Source organism: Ursus arctos, unplaced genomic scaffold, assembly GCF_023065955.2.
Source record: "Ursus arctos isolate Adak ecotype North America unplaced genomic scaffold, UrsArc2.0 scaffold_6, whole genome shotgun sequence".
Lineage (NCBI taxonomy): Eukaryota > Metazoa > Chordata > Mammalia > Carnivora > Ursidae > Ursus > Ursus arctos.
In genome coordinates this window covers 7,161,775-7,180,891 of record NW_026623078.1, presented here as the reverse complement: position 1 = coordinate 7,180,891, position 19,117 = coordinate 7,161,775, and the positions used below count along the sequence as shown (strand labels likewise).

At 38.0% G+C, this 19,117-nt stretch overlaps 2 pseudogenes; both read right to left on the bottom strand.

Moving 5' to 3' along the window:
• Window positions 1-395: 395 nt before the first annotated feature.
• LOC113249150 (olfactory receptor 11G2-like) lies at window positions 396-1,348 on the bottom strand (annotated as a pseudogene).
• A 10,023-nt stretch (window positions 1,349-11,371) lies between these two features.
• Window positions 11,372-17,855, bottom strand: LOC125281710 (olfactory receptor 11G2-like; annotated as a pseudogene).
• Between the last annotated feature and the right edge of the window lie 1,262 nt (window positions 17,856-19,117).

The window sequence follows — 19,117 nt, the reverse complement described above, 5'->3', positions numbered from 1 at the left end:
TGAAAGACTCTTTGATGGCTGCATATCGGAATGGCAAAAATGCTTTCTTATAGTTTATTAGGTATTTCTTTCTTTATGAGTAGAAAGAGCAGCTCTTTAAAAAATAAAAAAAGATTTTTCTGTTCATTATAAAGTTATGACCAGAGCCGGTGACAAAATTTCCATTCTCCAGCTTCTTCATCTATAAAATGAGGGAATTGGATAATGTTTCTGAGTCCTTTCTTGCTCTGATGATTCTAGGAAAAGTATAAACACCCACAATGAATAAGTTCAATGATAAGTTTGAACAATTCTCAGAGTGGTATTGGTTATTAATTTTTTTTCACCTGAAGAAGTATGAAGGTAGGCCAGTTACCCAAAGATTTTTCTCTTTTTTTTTACCAAGGTCAAAATTTTTATATTCCTAGAAATTTCTGAAGGGCATGTTTCATATCTTTGTTCCTCAGACTGTAGATCACTGGGTTAATGAGTGGGCTTCCTACAGAATAGAAGAGGGTCACAAGCTTCTGCATCCCAGATTCATGTTCAGATGTTGGGCTCAGATACATGACCATCACTGAGCCATAGAACAATGAAACCACAGCCAGATGGGACCCACAGGTGGAGACAGCTTTTCTTCGTCCAGCTGCTGAAGGCAACCTCAACACAGCTCTCAGGACCAGAGCACAGGACACCATGATGCAGAGGAAAGGAATAAATAAGAGTAAGGAACTTAAAATCATCCAAAAAAAGACTCCATTACTGGGGCTCTGGCACAGGTGAGTGCTAATAGGGGACCTGGATCACACAGGAAGTGGTCAATGATCCTGGATCCACAGAAGGACATTTGAGAAATAACAATGATAGGGACTGGGAACCAGAGGAATCCAAGTATCCAGCAACTGACCACAAGATTGGTGCAGAGATGTCTTGTCATAATGGTTGGATAATGTAGAGGCCGGCAGATGGCAAGGTACCGATCAAATGCCATAACAGCCAAGGAAAAGCACTCTGTAGAGCCCAAGGAGAAGAAAAAGTAGAACTGGAGAAAGCGCCCAGAGAAGGAGATGACCTTGGTGTCAGAGAGGAAGTTGGCCAACATGACATACCAGATCTCTAGGAAGGAGAAGTTGGTGAGCAAAATGTACATGGGAGTGTGGAGTCTCTGATCCCAGTACACAGCACAGATGATAGACCCATTGCCCATGCGGGTCAGGTGGTAGAGAACAGAGAAGAGCAGAAAGAGGAAGATCTGCCCTTCCCTGGGGCAAGGGAAGCCCAGGAGGTTGAAGCCAGTGATGATGCTGGAGGTGTTGGGGGTGTTGGAGATTTTCATGTATCTGGGAGTGATGAAAGAACCCATAATTACTGAATATTCCTGGAACAGCAGCAGGACTCAGGACTCAGGACTCCATTTTCTTTGTCCAAAGAAGAAACTGAGATTAGTTTATTTATTCATTATGAATTCAATATTTAATGAATGTTTACTGCTTGCTAGGTATTTTATTATAGATACTAGAGATACAGCAGTGAACAAAATAGATTAAAAATCCTTATTGCATTTAGCTTTTCCCAGGTAGGAGAATGCAGTGTAGACTGACATTACTATGTGTAATTCTTTTTCTCTCCTCTTAAACTAAATATACTGGGTTAACTCTCTTCTTGACAAATGCCTTTTTAAGAGTAGGCTGAGGTTCTTGTTATGTCTAGCAGCAGTGTCATGGAGATGACTGGGGGTACAGATGATCTTCATGTTTAGAAGGGTTTCTGTAATTTTTTTTTTTAATGAATGGATAAATGTATTGCCTTTAGGAACTCCATGAACAGTCACCTAATGCACCTGCTTGTAGGCAGGTGCCTTGTTCGTCATGTGATTCTGGAGCAAGAAAAATGTGGGACTTTTGATGTCACTTAAAAATTATTTGACATTTAGCTATATTTTAAACTAACCTGGTGATTCACTCTAATGCCATTTTGTCCCAATTCATTGGGCAAATCCATCAAGTTTGCTGGAGAAAACTACCTGAAAAAATATCACCTAAGGCCATTTGGGTAGATATCCTAAAAAATAAAACTAACATCAATAATCTGAACATATTGGAAAAGGTCTGTTCTCTGGGGTAAGGATGCAGTGGTGTGCTGGAACCCCTTCTCTGGTCAAGTTTGTTTAGGACATTGACTTGATTGCCAGGTTAAGGGGTACTCATGCGTCCCCTAAGAACTTCTAAGATTCTAACCATCTCTGTCTCAATGTGTATTACCACAGGGCTTTCCTGGCCTCTGCTAGGATTGGAAGGGATGGGGAGATGATGACTGCATTATGAGCTCCATCTTCTGTATGCATTCGCCTAGCTTTAAAATCAGCGGTGTCAGAGCTCAGGTTAAGTTCCAAATGATTATATACTTATTTCTCATAAAGGGGAGCTGAAAGCAGGTTTTATTTAAAATCTCTTATTTGTAAAACAACTCTTTTCATGTAGGATAAAAATATTCAGGACTTCTTGCCTTTGTTGGAGAAAAATTTTTATCCTAATTTGCCTGTCTTTTTGTAGAATGTGTTATAACTAATATTGGAGTGACTTGGTACATTGCTTACTCACAAGCAGCAGAGGGTGGGATTTGATATAACCCATGAACTCAGGCTATCCAGTCTCAGAAGTTAAAACAGAAATTTTATGAAACTTGTGAGTTTATAATATTAATTTACAGACATGATACCTGGATTTAATCAATTCAAGGAATCTGTTGCTTAGTAGTGACTGTGTGTTTTTGGTTTGGATTGTGTTGCTGGGTTTCCTCAAATCTCAATTTATACTCAGTCATCTATTTGACCATCTCATTACTGGAAATGTGGATAGTTGAGTAAATCTTTGAGGGTTTTCTTTTTTTTCTGTATATTTTAATTTCATATCTCCCTTTCTCATCCTTTATAACTCAGTTGCAATTTCCATTTGTTCTTTTTCTAAAATTTGTCTTGATGCATCTGCTTTTCTCTTTCCCCTGCACCTCCTTGTTCAAACTACCATTATTATTTCTCTGGATTACTACAAAGCCTCCTGAATGATCTCTTTTCTTCCTGCCTTTGTGTCTTTACAAGCAATTCTCTACAGCAGCTATACTGACCTTTTAATAATGTAAATAAGATTGTGTCATTTCTTTGTGTAAAAACATTCAGTAACTTCCCCAACCTAGAATAGAATCCAAGTTCCTATTTATGGAGCATGAGCCCCTCAATGATCCGGCTTTCACCTACTTCACCATTTTTTCCCCTTCTTCCTCCTTTTCCCCTTGTCTGCCTTTCCCTCTTTCTACTTACTCAGTTACATGGGCCTTCTTTCTGTACTAGAATAAGCGAAGCCCATCTCTGACCAGGTGCTTTTACTCTAGGTTTTTGTTTTTGTTTTTTCTTGGTCTGGGAATCTCCTCTGGAACCCATTCTTCAGGTTTCACTACAAATATTCTCTTCTTCAGAACACTCGATGTTAGTTCCTCTGCCATTCTTTCGTTCCTAAATTTTTATTTGTTTTCTTTTTAGCACTTTTCAAGATCTGAAATTATTTTATTTCTTTACTTATTTGTTGTATTTGCCAGTTGAATGAAGTCAGAGTACTTGTCTGTTGAATTCATTGTTTGATTATAGTTGTGGCACATAGTAGGTATTTAATAAATTGTATAACTGCTCTTTTTTTCAAAAAAAATTTTCTGATTGTGAAATACATGTATCATATGAAACTTTGGAAAAATACATGACTTGTAATGAAGAGAATAATAAAAGCTTTTAAAAATATCTATAAAAGTCATTTTAGGAGAAATATGTTCTAAGCCTTAAAATGATATTATTTATATGAAAGTGATTTTTACACCATGGGAACCAAAAATTAATGTGAGTGAAATTTGCAGGAATGTATTCTTCAGTAACTTCTGTGTATTACCTTGAATTACTAGATTTCAGGGAATCTATTTGAAAGGGGGTTATGAGAGATTGAATGTTCTTGGTAAGAGAAGCTCTTCTCTTTTTAAGTGATCTCTTCAATTGCTAAAGAATGGCTGGCAGAGTGGAAAAGTAGAAACACAAAGGCCTCAATTCTGTTGATTAAAAAAAAAACTAACTTGTTTATGGATCTAGCATAGTAATTTAACATCTCTTAGTTTCTTAAGTGTAGAGTGGGAACTGAACCACAGAATTCTTAATCCTATTCATGTCTGAGATGTTTGTTGTTATTCTAGGAATGCCCAGACTGCACAGGATAGTTGGACTTGCAAATCTAGAAGTGATATATAATCCTGGAATGAAAACCCTTGCTGGATGTTGTATTATCTATGAAGATACAAGACACAGGACAGCTTGCAGAATAGTTTTCCAGGTAATAGCCTGACAAAACTGTCTTGGAAAATAGGAAATGTGTAAAATATTTTATGCTAATACTAATGAAATTCAATGTGGTTAAAGATAGAGGTATTTCTGCTAAGCTGTGTTGTTACTCACCGTTTTTCAGTTCGGTCCTAAGCGTAGAAAGCAGATGCTGTGTTAACTGTCAGTCTAAGTTGGCTGGGTGCCCCTGAATTGGCCTCAGAGGTGGTGTGGCCAACGTTGTGGAAACATGAACACGGGAGCCTCAACTGTGTCTATGCACTCAGGCTGCTCCGACAGAGAATTAACAAAACAAAACAAAGAAGCTTCACTTTTTAACTTGTGAAAGTATTATCCATAATCTTGACGCATCCAGCTGGTCCCAGAAACATGGTGGAGTGCGAGTCTTGGTATCCTCACTAGTTAAGTTCTTCAGGCAGCCAGCCAGCCAATTTCCCTGTGAGCATAACCCTCTGCCTTACACCTGGTGGGAGGGACGGGTGTGGGGGGAGGTAGGCGGGCGGGGCTGCTCCATGGAGGACCACATCTGGGGTCAAATCCTACCTTCCCCATTTCCAGCTGTGAATGCATATTCATCTTTCTATGATTTGGTTTCTTTTCCGTAAGGTAGAGAGAGTGCGAGTATTGACTCCAGAGGGTGCTTTGAGGATTAAATAGTATTTGTAAAATGACTGGCAACCAGTTAGTGATATATAGCCCTCTATCCCATTGTAGAAACTTTCTTGGAAGCCCTTGAAAGTAAGTGTACTTATCCATTGCTGATAAGCTGTAGGCAATGCGGCATAATAGAAGTAGCCCGGGATTTGAATATGGGAGCCCAGGATTTGAATTCCAGCACTTACACTGCATTGTTGTGGGAAATTCTACAGGCCAGTTATTTCTTATCTCTTAGCTTCCTCAAATGTCAGATGGCGGTGATAATGCCTTCCCCGAAGGGTTGGTATAAAGACAGCTAAATGATATAACGAATTGACAAGGTGGAAGCACTTTGTTGATATCTGGCATATAATAAATGTTAGATGTGTTTTGTAAGACTGTAGCAGAATTAGCGGGAAACTTTTTTCAGAGATGTAGATACTCCAGCTCTATTTTAATATTTTTTCCCTCTCTAAGCACTACAGTCCCTTCCTTCCTGAAGCAGGAAAGGGAATCCCAACGGAAACTTCTCAGCCAGTTTCTTATAGGCTTTTCTGAGAGTAGAAGTAGTTGCCTTTGTGGCAACCAGCTGGAGAGAAGGTGTAAAATAGGTTGGAATGGAGATGAGTGGATGTATGTGCTGTAGGATCCAGGAATTATAAGCAGAGTTTGTCTTTTGCTCCTTGAGGATTCATTTACTCTTTCTAGAAGGGGAACAGTGCCAGGAGACAGGTCTGTGCTACTTATTCCCTTGCTTACTCCCTACCTTCTCTGGAGACCCTTGTACCTTCATTTCTGTCTTTGTTTTCCCCAGTGGTGGAGGAAGTAATATTTTTACTGGGTCTAAATCTCTTAGAGATAGCCAGAGATGCAATCAATAGCAATTGCTCCCTCACCAACCTGTTCAGCATATCTGTCATATGCTCAAGGGAAATTCTGCCAAACAGGACCCTAGATAAGGTACCAGTGTTACAGAAGTTTATTTTTTGGACTTCTGACACATTGATGTCAATCGTGGGTTTTGGGGACAGATTCCCCTTCTCCCTACCAGAAACACATCGGTTGGGGGACCTTAGCCAAGGGACTGTGGAATCACTGTCTTCCCAAGACCACCATGACCTCCTCTTCTTTCAGATCAAGGTTCTGAGTTAAAACAGTTTCACTGAAGAATCCTGCCTCTCTGGAACACTTACCAGCCTGAGGATGCTCTTGGCCAAGGGGGCCACATAGCAGGGTCATTCTGCAGCAGTGTGCAGAGAAGCTGCCCTTGGGGCATAGACTTCAATTTTTCTTCATCCTCAACAAAGGAGCAGATCTTTTAGCACAGCTCACACTCCTTGAAGGAGATTTCCTCCTAAACATCTCACATCCTGTTGAAGCACCTTTGACATTTCCCCTACCCACAGTGTAAAACTCGAAGTCTATAGCCTGGTCAGTAAAGCCCCTGCAGCACAGCTCTGCCCTATCTTCAAGTCTTGCTTCTCAGAGTTCCCTGCTCCAGCCATACTTACCTATGCACACACACAATTCCAGCCACGTATTTGCTGAGTGAGTCATTTTACCCTCTGAAAGGCTTGAAAGAACACCCTGACTCTGAAAGCAGGAGAACCCACCTGGAGTGAGCTGAATTCAATATCCAAATAGCAGGTTTACAAGTTAATTGTATGCAAGAGTATCCATGTGTTTCTGTGCTTATTTTTCTTCCGTTTTATTTGCTATTCCTACCCCTCCTGGTACCTGTATTTAGATCTCAGAACACATCTATGCTACGAGCAAGTACATCATGGATTGGATAGGATACTGTGTGCTGACATAGGCACCTAATCACCATTTATAATGTGTAGATGGGAAAAACTTGTTGCAAATTTCAATCAGTCTTGGCTTGTATTTGTATTTTCAGCAATGATTACTTTAAAAGCATACACTTTATATGGGAAACTTGTCACATAAGAGGATGGAAAACAAAAACATCGGTGACAACTAAATCCTCAGGAGAGTTGATGGTATTTATTTCACAATATTCTCCTTTTCCTGCACGTTTCTGGTCAGCTATTTTTAAGGATGAAGTTCAAGATATTTGCACATCATCGTATGCTGTTAGTAACAGTAGGTGCAACGATCAGCTGTAACAAAATTCTCTGTTTCTCTTTTTGTTAATTATGACCACAAATATATTTCATGTGGTCTATCACGACGTAAAATGTGGAAACTTCTTCTGTAGTGTATTGATCCTTTGTGTTATTTCTTTAGAATTATTTTTCATATTTTCTCAAATATACACACACAAATGTACATACGCACTTACATATGTATGTATCTGTATCTGTATTTAAATAAAACTGGGTTCTGAGTTGTGATTTTTATTATCTTTTGCAGACCAACTTACTCTAGGTGTTCATTTACACTTGTTAGATAAATCCATTTAAATAGTAAAAATAAAGTCTGCCAACTTTTTGGGGACATATTACCTTGGAATGTGAGGCATACGAACCTGCAGTCTGTGATTGATATGTCTTCAGTTTGCCGTATTGCTAGAATGACTTCATCACGATTTACATCTTATCAGCTGATATCAGAGTGCAGTACCCATGAGACTGACTGAAATGAAGCTGATGGGCCAAGAGGCCTTTCTCTTGCTAGCCACTCTGAAGTGTTCATTATTTAATCTTCCTGCCCTGCCCCCATTCTCTCAAGGGACTTAGCGCTCTCTCTTAGTTTAATTCTGAGAAATTTCAGAAAACACGTTTTGAAGTGATAAGCTTTATTAGAAGAAAGTAAGGGACAACTTGGTTAGTGAGATTTTATGTAGATGAATATCCGTAAGTTATGCCAGTTCTTTTGATCTGGGGAAACTCTGAGCCAGATTTATCATTCTTATTATAATTAAAGATAATTTATTATAACAAATAAAATTATTAATGTATAATTACTTGATAGAGAAACATTTTAAAATAAAGCCTAAGATTAGAAAAAAATAGGAAAAAGAGACCTCCATATTATTACCTCAACATTGCCATTTAAACTATTTTGGTGTTCTGGCTGAAAGAATAAGTTCTGAATGTAATATGTTAAATATTAGTATAATAATTGTACTTTGTTCTTCAAAGATTGATTTTTATATTTCAATATGCAAAAGACATTTTAAAAATTATGCTCAGTCAGCCAGGCATTTTTTATTGTTCTCCAATTCTCTTTAACATCTATTTATCTTAATTGTTGAATTGTGAATTATATTGCATCTTGGAGCCATAGTTACCTTGATTAAGGATGTTCATCACTCATTAGTATATCAATAGGTGTTGCCAATCATAAATCATGATTAGTAATCATGAGTAGTAAGTGCCGTATGGACACCTATTCTAGAAACACTTCTTTTCTGTGTATTGCAATATACTTGTAGATAGATTGTGATCTCTGAATGGTTGAATGCATTTTTCAGAACTTGTCATGCTTTCTCACCCCTTAATACTCTTGGCTTTTACCGTACTCTTTTTTCACTTGCTCCCATATCAACTTATGATTTCTTTGTTGCTAACACATCTTGTCCATTTACCACTTGTTTGTGAGCCCCACAAGAGAAGGAGATATGTCTTCCTCACGTCTGTGTGTTAGTCATCTTCTAGCTCAGTCCCTAGCGTATTAACTATATTTAGTTGTTTTAATGAGTAAGGGCTCATGGAGAAAAATGGTACAACGAGAATAAAAATATAGCCACTTTCACTTTTTCATAGTTTATGTACTCTCATAGGTCCTCAGAGGAGGAAGACATTTCTACTTTGTTCTAACAGAACCAAAGAATTTTAGTGAGATGACATCAAGAGGTTGTCAGTTTTCTTCTTTTTCATTTTCCATCAACAATCAGTCCTCTTCCTAATTTCCCAAAGAATCAAAGAATTATGAAAAAATGTTTCTCTGGTCTAATTTCATAGTGGAATAGTTTTAAAATTTATTTTTTAAATGTTAAACCATTGATTGTTTAAATGTCTGTTTAAATCCAGTACATGCTTATAGAGAGAAATTTCAAAAATACAAAAGCATATGCAGTGAATGTCTTCTTTCCTGGCCCCAAATACCCAGTTCTCTTTCTCAAAAGCAATCACTGTTCTGCTTTCTTCTTTCTTCTTCAAGAAGCATATAATGTATTTATGAGCACAAATATCTATTTACCATAATCTTTCTCCCCATGAAAGATAGCCCAAGATAGAGAGTTTTTTCCATCTTGCTTTTCCTTTAATGATGTACTTTGAGGATAGTTTTAGATCAATAGACATGTACAGATCTTCATTTTTACAGTTATATAGTATATTTCATTCTATGGATATATAGTAATTCAATCCTTAATTGATAGGAATTTAGATTGTTCTACTCTTTTGCTATTAGAAACAGTAGTCAATATTCTTGAACATAGGCCATTTTTCTTACATGTGAGTATACTACTCAAATCACGATCTAAGAGTGGAATTGCTGAGTCAAAAGTCCCTTAAATTTTGATAGTTTTTGTCAAAATGTCCTCCATAGCTGTTTTAACAACTTATGCTCTACTAGCAAGGGAAGAGATTGCTGTTTTCCCCCACATGATGTTTTATCTTCGTCAATTTTTGTATTTCTCCAGTTCAAATAAAATAGAATGTCTTTTTAGATATTTGAAAACATCTGCTATTTATTTTTCTTACATTTGGCAGTTTTTCTTTTGTGCTGATGCTATTTTTCTTACTGATCTGAAGATATATATTTTTATCTTCAGATCTATATATATATATGTATATATATGTGTATATATGTATATATATGTATACACACACACACACACACACACACACACATATATATATATATATATATATATATATATATATTTGCCTATTAATCTTTTGTGTATAATTGATGCTACCAACATTAAGTTTCTGGAGGGCAGAAATTTAAGCTCAATCAGAAGAATTAGGTCAATTTGTTGTTGTTGAAAGGATAATAGAAAACTTTAGGTTTTGCCATAGAGTTATAATCTTGTGTAATTTGTGAGGCTAAATACAAATGAAAAAATAGAGGCTGAATTATCCCTATTGAAAATAAGGGAAGAGACTTTCTGCTCTCACTCCCTTTTTTTCCTTGAGCATTGACTTTAGAAAACTTGTAATTAAATTATCTTTTTCTCTCTTTGAAATGTAAAAATTAAAAATCTGAATGAGCCTTTTTTTATTATGCTCAATTAGCCAACATATAGTACATCATTTGTTGTTGATGTAGTGTTCAATGATTCATTAGTTGTGTGTAACACCCAGTGCTCATCACAACACTTGCCTTCCTTAATACCCATCACCCAGCTACCCCAGCACACCAGCCCCCACCCTTCTTTAACCCTCAGTTTGTTTCTCAGAGTCCAGAGTCTCTCATGGTTTGTCTCCCTCTCTGATTTCTTTGCCTTCAGTTTTCCCTCCTTTCCCTTATGGTCCTCTGTGCTATTCCTTATGTTCCACACATGAGTGAAACCATATGATAATTATCTTTCTTTGCTTGACATATTTCACTTAGCATAATCTCCCCCAGTTCCATCCATGTCAATGCAAATAGTAGGTATTCATCTTTTCTGATGCCTGAATAATATTCCATTGAATATATGAACCACATCTTCTAAATGAGCCTTTTGCCAGCTTTATGATGCACGAACGTCTTTGTCAAAGACCTAGGAAGTCTCTTTGAAGTGTAATCATCAAAGTGGGTAGTGCCCCAGTCTCCCAGTTTCTGTGGGGGTGTAGGAGCCTAGCTTTTTTGGCCTGTCTTCCAATGTGAAAAACTATCCCAGGTAGCATAGATAGGTTTATTTTTCCTTTGTTGGAAGCCAACTGGCAAACACAGATGGCTATCCCAATTACTAGGTGAATCTAGGATGAAGTATGTGTGACAAAGGGTGCTGTCAAGTCTTTCTTGAGGACTAGTTACTATTTATCTTGAGAACATGTATGTAAATGGGTTGTGGTTGCTTGGCTACATAAAGGAATGAGATATTTTTATGTCTTTCCATCTCTTAACAGATTGCCGTGATACACATATTCCCTTGCTTTAATGATTATTCAATAATAAAACGGTTCTATTCTCTTCTACCACTGTGGAGAGGTTTTCTGGCTTGGCAGGAGACGTTTATAATTCAACTTCTCCAACAAACTCAGTTCAGTTTATCATTCTAGGACTCTATCAGTTGTAAAATTAGGGAGATGGAGTGCATCTCTGTGATTCTTTATAGCCCTATAAAATCTAGGAAATAAACTGTATGGTGTATAAAGTTCATAAATAATATAGACAATTTTCTGAGTGATGTGAGTCTTCTTTTTAACTAAGAAATTAAAAACAGATTCTGTCCCCAAATATTTTAAACCAAGACTCTTACTTTTAGGTTCCCAATAATTTCTTTATAGCATGTTTCATATCTTTGTTCCTCAGACTATATATTACAGGGTTGATGAGTGGAGTTACTATGGACTAAAACAAAGTCACCATCTTCTGCATCCCAGCTTCATGCTTGGATGTTGGGCTCACATACATGACCATCACTAAGCCATAGAACAGTGAAACTACAACTGGATGGGACCCACAGGTGGAGAAAGCTTTTCTTCATCCAGCTGCTGAAGGAACCCGCAACACAGCTCTCAGGACCAGAGCATAGGACACCATGATAAAGAGAAAAGGTATACCTAAGAGCAGAGAACTTAGGGTAGAGTTAGTTAACTCTATTACAGGGGCTCTAGGACAGGTGAGGGCCAACAGGGGACCGGGATCACACAGGAAGTGGTCAAAGATCCTGGATCCACAGAAGGACATTTGGGAGATGATGATGATGGGAATCAAGAACCAGAAGAAACCAAGTATCCAGCAACTGACCACAAGATTGGTGCAGAGACGTCCTGTCATAATGGTTGGATAACGTAGAGGCTGGCAGATGGCAAGGTACCGATCAAATGCCATAACAGCCAAGGAAAAGCACTCTGTAGAGCCCAAGGAGAAGAAAAAGTAGAACTGGAGAAAGCGCCCAGAGAAGGAGATGACCTTGGTGTCAGAGAGGAAGTTGGCCAACATGTTGGGGACAGTGGAGGTGACATACCAGATCTCTAGGAAGGAGAAGTTGGTGAGCAAGATGTACATGGGAGTGTGGAGTCTCTGATCCCAGTACACAGCACAGATGATAGACCCATTGCCCATGAGGGTCAGGAGGTAGAGAACAGAGAAGAGCAGAAAGAGGAAGATCTGCCCTTCCCTGGGGCAAGGGAAGCCCAGGAGGTTGAAGCCAGTGATGATGCTGGAGGTGTTGGAGATTTTCGTGGGTCTGGGAGCTGTGAAAAGACCATCACATTATTGAATGTCTGTGTAGATAGGGACCCAGATGTATATCAAAACCACCCAGTGGAATGCAATAAACACTTATATCTCAGTAATTACTATTTTTTTTTAATACTGAAATAGTGTTCTAGTTGAGTTTTTGGACTGAAAAACACAAGAAGTTGGTGAATATCAGTGGGTAGACAGAGATGTTTCTTTATTGTGAAATGTATGGAAACATACTTACTACATAAGCTTATAACTTGATCATTAACATAAATGTCCGAGGTAACCACTGAGGTCAAGAAAGAGACTACACTTGCACTCTAGAACCTTCCCTCATGCTCCATCCCAATCAGTATCCTCTGCCTCTCTATCCTTCCAATTGTAACACTGTCCTTTCCTTATGGTAATCACTTCCTTGTTTTTGTTTATTTTAGTAACTAAGTATGCATCCCTGAACAAAAGTATTTGGTTTTGCTTGTTTTTGTAGTTTACGTAAGTGAAATTATACTTTTGGCTGGCTTCTTTGTTCAACAGTAAGGTTTGTGAAATTCGTGTTGTTGCATTATCTGTAGTTTCCCCATTTTTACTTCTCTATGTTATTACATTCTATGAATAAACCTCCACTAAGATGAATTATTTCCACTTTGGAGCTACCAGGAATAATTCCATGAAGATATAGTTCATTTTTCCTGGTTCACACTTGCACTCGTTTCTATAGGCTGGACACAGAAGTGTGTATTTTCAACTTTATTAAACTAAACAATGTTCCGTTCTTATTGCACTATTTTTCACTTCTATTGACCATATACAAGAGCTCTGATGGTCTACATTCTTTTCTAATGTTAAGGTCAATGTTTACCAGGGCCAGGGGAATGCTGTATAGACTGTTTTAATGGCTTCTCCCTTTTTTGTTTCCTTCTGGTGATATTGGACTGGGTGGTTCTCTTCTTGTCAGAACTTTTTTCCTAAAGTAGCTGGTTATATCAAAATTGCTCTGCTCTCAAGACAGTAGTCCAGAAGTGAGGAAAAAAAAAAAAAAAGAAAACGGTCCCCAAAGTTGATTTATGAGAACATTGTAATGCATGATGTAATTTACAGCCACTTCTGGGGAGTTTGTTGTTCATCTTACATGAACATTGAGTCTTGTGATCAGCCTTATAATTTAAATAAGGCATTTCTTTACTGTACCTACATTTCCAATGTGCCTCTCCCAGAGAGAATTCTTTGAAAGGCTCACTCAGAAGCATCTTTCTGAAGAGGAAGTTTCGTATCGAAATTTTTCGTAGGCTTGAAGTCAGTTTGTGTAAGTTAGTGTACCGGAAATGCTTGGGAATTAGCATAATGCTTTGCACTTAGGTAGCTTTTAATAAATACCTATAAAATGAATGAATAATGCACTTATTTCAGTTCCCAGAAAGAGATCACACCAACAGGGCTATGGGCAAAGCTGACTCAGATTGTGTGGCCTTGGAGCAGCGACCCTTGGGCCTATTGGAATCACTTTCTCTTTTGAGGGAGTTAACAATCTCAATTATTCTGTTTGGTAAGGCAGTCTACCAGCTTCACTAGTAAAACACTCAAATTGTAGGAAATAGCTGCAGCTCACCTCTGTTACTATAGTTCCCCAGCCACCTAGGGTGGGTACATTTCAGGGATAGATGAGCATTAATGTGGTTTTGTGGAAACAAGTCTTTGATGGTTTGGGCTGGGGATATGACTCTACAAAATTTTCTGTTTTGTAGAGATGTTCTATTTCTGTTTCTATTCTAATTCCATAAACTGTGGAACCTGATACTACTGCTCTAATGTTAAGGTACATGTAGCAGGAAACTTGAAAAGAAGAGAAAACTTTTTTTTTTGCTCCCTTATAGTCGCTGTTTGGGAGTGCCTCAAGGCAGAATGACCTTGGATGGTTACACGTTTGCATAACGGCTTCATGTTTTTCTGAGTTTAAAAAAAAAAAAAACACCACACCACACCACAAAGCACAACCTTTGTTATATAATCCCACCCTTACTCCTGGGTCTTGGTTATGGAAGCCTCTGTAAATAGGGCATACATAAGGAACGTGAAAAATATCCATGTGCATTATCTGGAATGTAGTATCAGTTAATCAAACTATTTCTGAGAGTTGGCATAGTTATGCAAGGAGTCTGACAGTGGTCTTTTGGAGTATTCAAAAACAGTAAGATTTCCATGAATAAAATGACAGAAGTGTCAGGGGAAAAGTCCTTGATGATAGTGCATTCTTGTGTTGATTTGAGAGGAAGATTTATGATCAGGGACCAGCAAACTGAGTAATAGTTTGGAACTTCTAAACTGTGTACAAAACTTCCCTCTCTGAGACAGATCTTTTCTGGATTTTGTATGATTTTCACGACATGGGGAACTCATGTGGCCAATATAATTTCCCAAGATCCTGCTAGTTTATGTCTTATACTACAGTGGGTCTTTGAGAGCCTCAGCTGTGGGAGGAAGAGGCTCTGGTTCTTGGACCATAGACTTACACTTTCTAGATGCCCTTGCCTCTCTGATTTTAAGAACGTGTGACTTGGGACTGTGGCTAAGTTTCAGATACCAAGTATTCATCAGTTGAAGGCAAACTTAAAGCAGACATAAAATATCTAATACACCTTTGCGTTACTTTACCCTATTCTCATTCAGGATGAGCATTTTCAGAATGTGGTCTTTCCTGAAGCAACCGCATTTCCAAATGCCCTGTTCTTTGAATGGGGCAGTTAACAAACGTCGAAGCCATGACAATACATAACTGGTAATGAATGGAAAGAGGGACTCAGAATAAATTTGTTTTAATATGTGAAAGCCACATATGGACTCTAAGTTCCATAAAGTTAGAAAAGGTCCTTTTTAGGCCTAACAGTTTTACTACTGACTCTGAAATGTCATTCAGTTTTCAATAGGTCAAAATAATGTATTACTAATTGTGGTCGGGGCATTTTTCTTTTCTTTTCCTTTCCTTTCCTTTCCTTTCCTTTCCTTTCCTTTCCTTTCCTTTCCTTTCCCTTCCTTCCTTCCTAGGCTCCACACCCAGCATAGGGCTTGACCTTAAGACCCTGAGGTCAAGACCTGAGCTGAGATCAAGAGTCAGATGCTTAACTAACTGAGCCAGTTAGGCACCCTGTGGTTGGCGCATTTTTAATCAAAGTGCTTTGCAGGATGCGTCTAAAGGTTATTTTTTGCAATAATCACTTCGTCCATCACCTCAAAATATTTTCAGCACTTTGAACGGCTTAATGTTCAAGAAGTTACTTTTCCTGGTTTAGTCTAAATTGCGTCTCTTCCTTTCTTTTACCCCTCACGTCCAGTTCACCAGCAAGATGTTGCTGCTTCTAAACTATGACTCGTGTCATACACTTCTCTTTGTCTTCGCTGTTGTCTCCCAAGTTCAAATGACCATCTTTTCTTCCTGGGACTTTGGCAGCAGCAACCTAAAAGAACTCCTTGCTTCTCCTTTTGTTCCTCTACCCTCCATTTTCCAAGCAGCAGCATATAACTTCTTAAAAACCGAAACACCAATCATGTTAGACTTTTGAGTGAAACCATTCCCTCTCAGAGCAGTTCTGTGTCAGGGGGTCTCACAGCACTCTTCTAGAAAACAGGAACGGCCATCACCGTTTTACGCTCCAACTAATATATTTAACAGGACTGTATTGCTACTTACCTTTTACCACTTAGCTCCTCTGTACAGAAGAAACTATGATGTTTACTGGCCACAAGTCTGAGCAGGAGCTGTCAAAAAAACAAAACAAAACAAAACAACAACAACAACAAAAAAAAGGAAAAGGAAAAGAAACAAAATACTGGTGGATTCCTGCTGTATTGACTGCAGAGGGCGCTGTGAACATCAATGTGTTTATGACCCCAGGCTGAGTTAAGGGACTGAGTTAAGACAGCAGTCATCTTTTTTGGGTTTACTTGTTAAATTTGGGAAAGGTTGAGATGGACTGAGTGAGTGAGTGAGCCAGGTCCTGGGATACATAGCTGGAGGAAGACATTTCCTGATCATGGTGTGTGGACAGGTTTTGCCCTGTCTCCATAGCCAGTCTGGAGATGGCTCATGACCACTCAATTCCCTCCGTTAGCTAGCTTGTATAGTTTCCGCGAGGGTGCTGTCACATTTTTAATGTTGGGTAATCTGTAGAAAATACTGAAGAGTAAGGATCATTTTCCTGATTGGGGTGAGTGGTAGGCAGGTGCGCATGGAAAAAACATTGGATTTAGAGTCAACAGCTTTTTCTTATTAGTCATAGGAAATTGATACTCCATTTCTTTAGTGATAAAGTGGGCCTAATAATGCCCTTTCTAAAGGGCTGTTGTAAAGATTATCGAATGAGATAAATGCCTGCAGCAGTACTTGGACCACTGCCTGACCAGTAAAAGCTTGAGAAATAATTGGCTGAATGTGTACGGCTGTGGCAATTTCGAAGAGAGCTATGGACAGAAGCTAGTCGATTATGACTTTTGCTCTTCCAAACCCTTCATAACCTTTTTATCTGGGTCAGCAAGGGAATTCCAAGCTGAAGCTTCTCAAAAGCTCTTTATTTTCTTAGATGGAGAGGAGAAAAGAAGTGGAAGTGGTTGTGATAAGGATCCTTGATTGTGTTTGTGGAAGTTGTTGAGGGGTTATAAACAGAGCCTGTCAGGAAGTCAGCCCTGTTGTTTTGATCCTTGAGGATCCATTTACTGCTTCTAAAAAGAAAACAGTGTCAAGAGACATCTCTATGCTTGTTATTCACTTCCCTTGGGGGCCTACCTTAATTTCTGTGTGTGTGTGTCTGTTTTTCCTATACAAGTTGAAATACTTTCCTTGCTTTATATCTCATACCGGTAGAATGATATATTGACAAATCAATTGATTGTTATATTAGTCAACCCACAATTCTATCTCTAACTTCCCTAAGTATACCCCTTTGCAATTCCTCCCTCCTTCCTCTCCCTGACATCACTCTCTACATAACCACTGCTATTTCTCTTACTGTAGATGTTTGCATTTTTCATAGCTATATATATGTGAGATATATATATATCATATATATGACATATATGTTATATGTGTATACTTCGGATCATACTTAATGTATTTTTTCTAGTTTCTTTCATTCAGCACAAGTGTTAGATACAACAACATGAATGAATATCAATCGATGCATTATTCCTTTTTATTTCTGAATCATATTCTTTTATATAGGTAGACATGAATTTTCTCATTTGTTCGCCTTTGATAGATGTTTGGGTTGTTTCCAGTGTTGTGTTATTATAAATAAAACTGCTAGGAACATTTGTGTATAAGACTTTGCACGTCCCATGCTTTTCTCTCTTAGGTAAATAGCTAGGGAGAAAATGGCTTTACGATATGGTGGATACATGTTTAACTTTTTAAGAAACTGCCAAACTGTTTGCTCACGTGCTTGTGCCATGGTACATTCACACTAGCAGTGTACGGGAGCTCTGGTGCCTTTGTGTCATCACCAACACTGGGACAGTTGGCCTTCTCTGTTTTAGTGATTCTGGAATGTATACAGTGGTAGCACATTGTGATTTTAATTTGCAATGCCCTAACGACTAGTGATGTTGAATATGTTTTCATTTGCTTATTTTCCATTTGTATATGTTCTGTTCAGTGTCTGCTCAAATATTTTTCCATATTTTTATTGGGTCATTTGTTTTCTTATCGATATTTTGAGTGTTTTTTAAAATATATTCTGGATGCAAGTCCTTCAGCAGAACCAAGCTTTGCCAATATTTTCTCCTAGGCTGTGGCTTGTCTTTTCACTCTTAATAGTGTCTTTCCAAGAGCAGATTTTTTGATTTTGGTGGAGTCTAGGTTATGAATTTGTTGTTTTAGGAATCATACCTTTGGTGTTGTATTTAAGAAATCTTTGCCTAAGCCAGGGTCACAAGGATTTTCCCGTCTTGTCTTTTAGATATTTTATAGTTGTAGGTTTTATAATCGATGGCCTATTTTGAGTTAATTTGTATTTTATGAGGTATTGAGATACTAAGTTTATTTTTTTTGATATGGGTATTCAATTATCCCAGCACCATGTATTAAAATTACTATCCTTTCTCCACTCGTTGTTTTTGTTTAAAATCGGGACTATTTCTGGATGCTGTTTCCTTCTATTGATCCGTTTGTTTAACTTAATGTCAATGCTGCGTTGTTTTGATCATTTGTAGTTTTATAATAAGTCTTAAACAGTGTTACTCCAACTTTATATTGTCTAGTGTAAGTCCTTTGCATTTCTAAATTTGAAAATTAGCTTTCTAATTTCTATCAAAAAACCCCCTGGGATTTTGATTGAGATTGCATTGAATCCATAGATCATTTTGGGAAGAAATGATATCTTAACACTACTGAATTTTCTAACCCATCGACAAGTTATATCTTTACAGGTATTTATCTCTTTAATTTCTCTCAACTATGTTTGTCGTTTGCATTCTGTAAATCTTTCATATCTTTTAACAGTTCTATCTGTATTCAGTATATTTTGATGCCATTGCAAATGGCATCATTTTTTTTTAAATCTCAATTTCTGATTGTTGCTAATGCTTACTTATAGAAATACAATTGGTTTTAATTATTTTATTTAGTTTTTTAAAGATGTGTTTATTTGACAGAGACAGAGTTGCAGAGAAGCAGGCAGAGCAGTAGGCAAGGGGGAGGGAGAAGCAGGCTCCCTGCTGAGCAGGGAGCCCAATTTGGGGCTCAATCCCAGGACCCTGGGATCATGATCTGAGCAAAAGGCAGATGCTTCACTGACTGAGCCACGCAGGGGCCCCATACAATTGATTTTT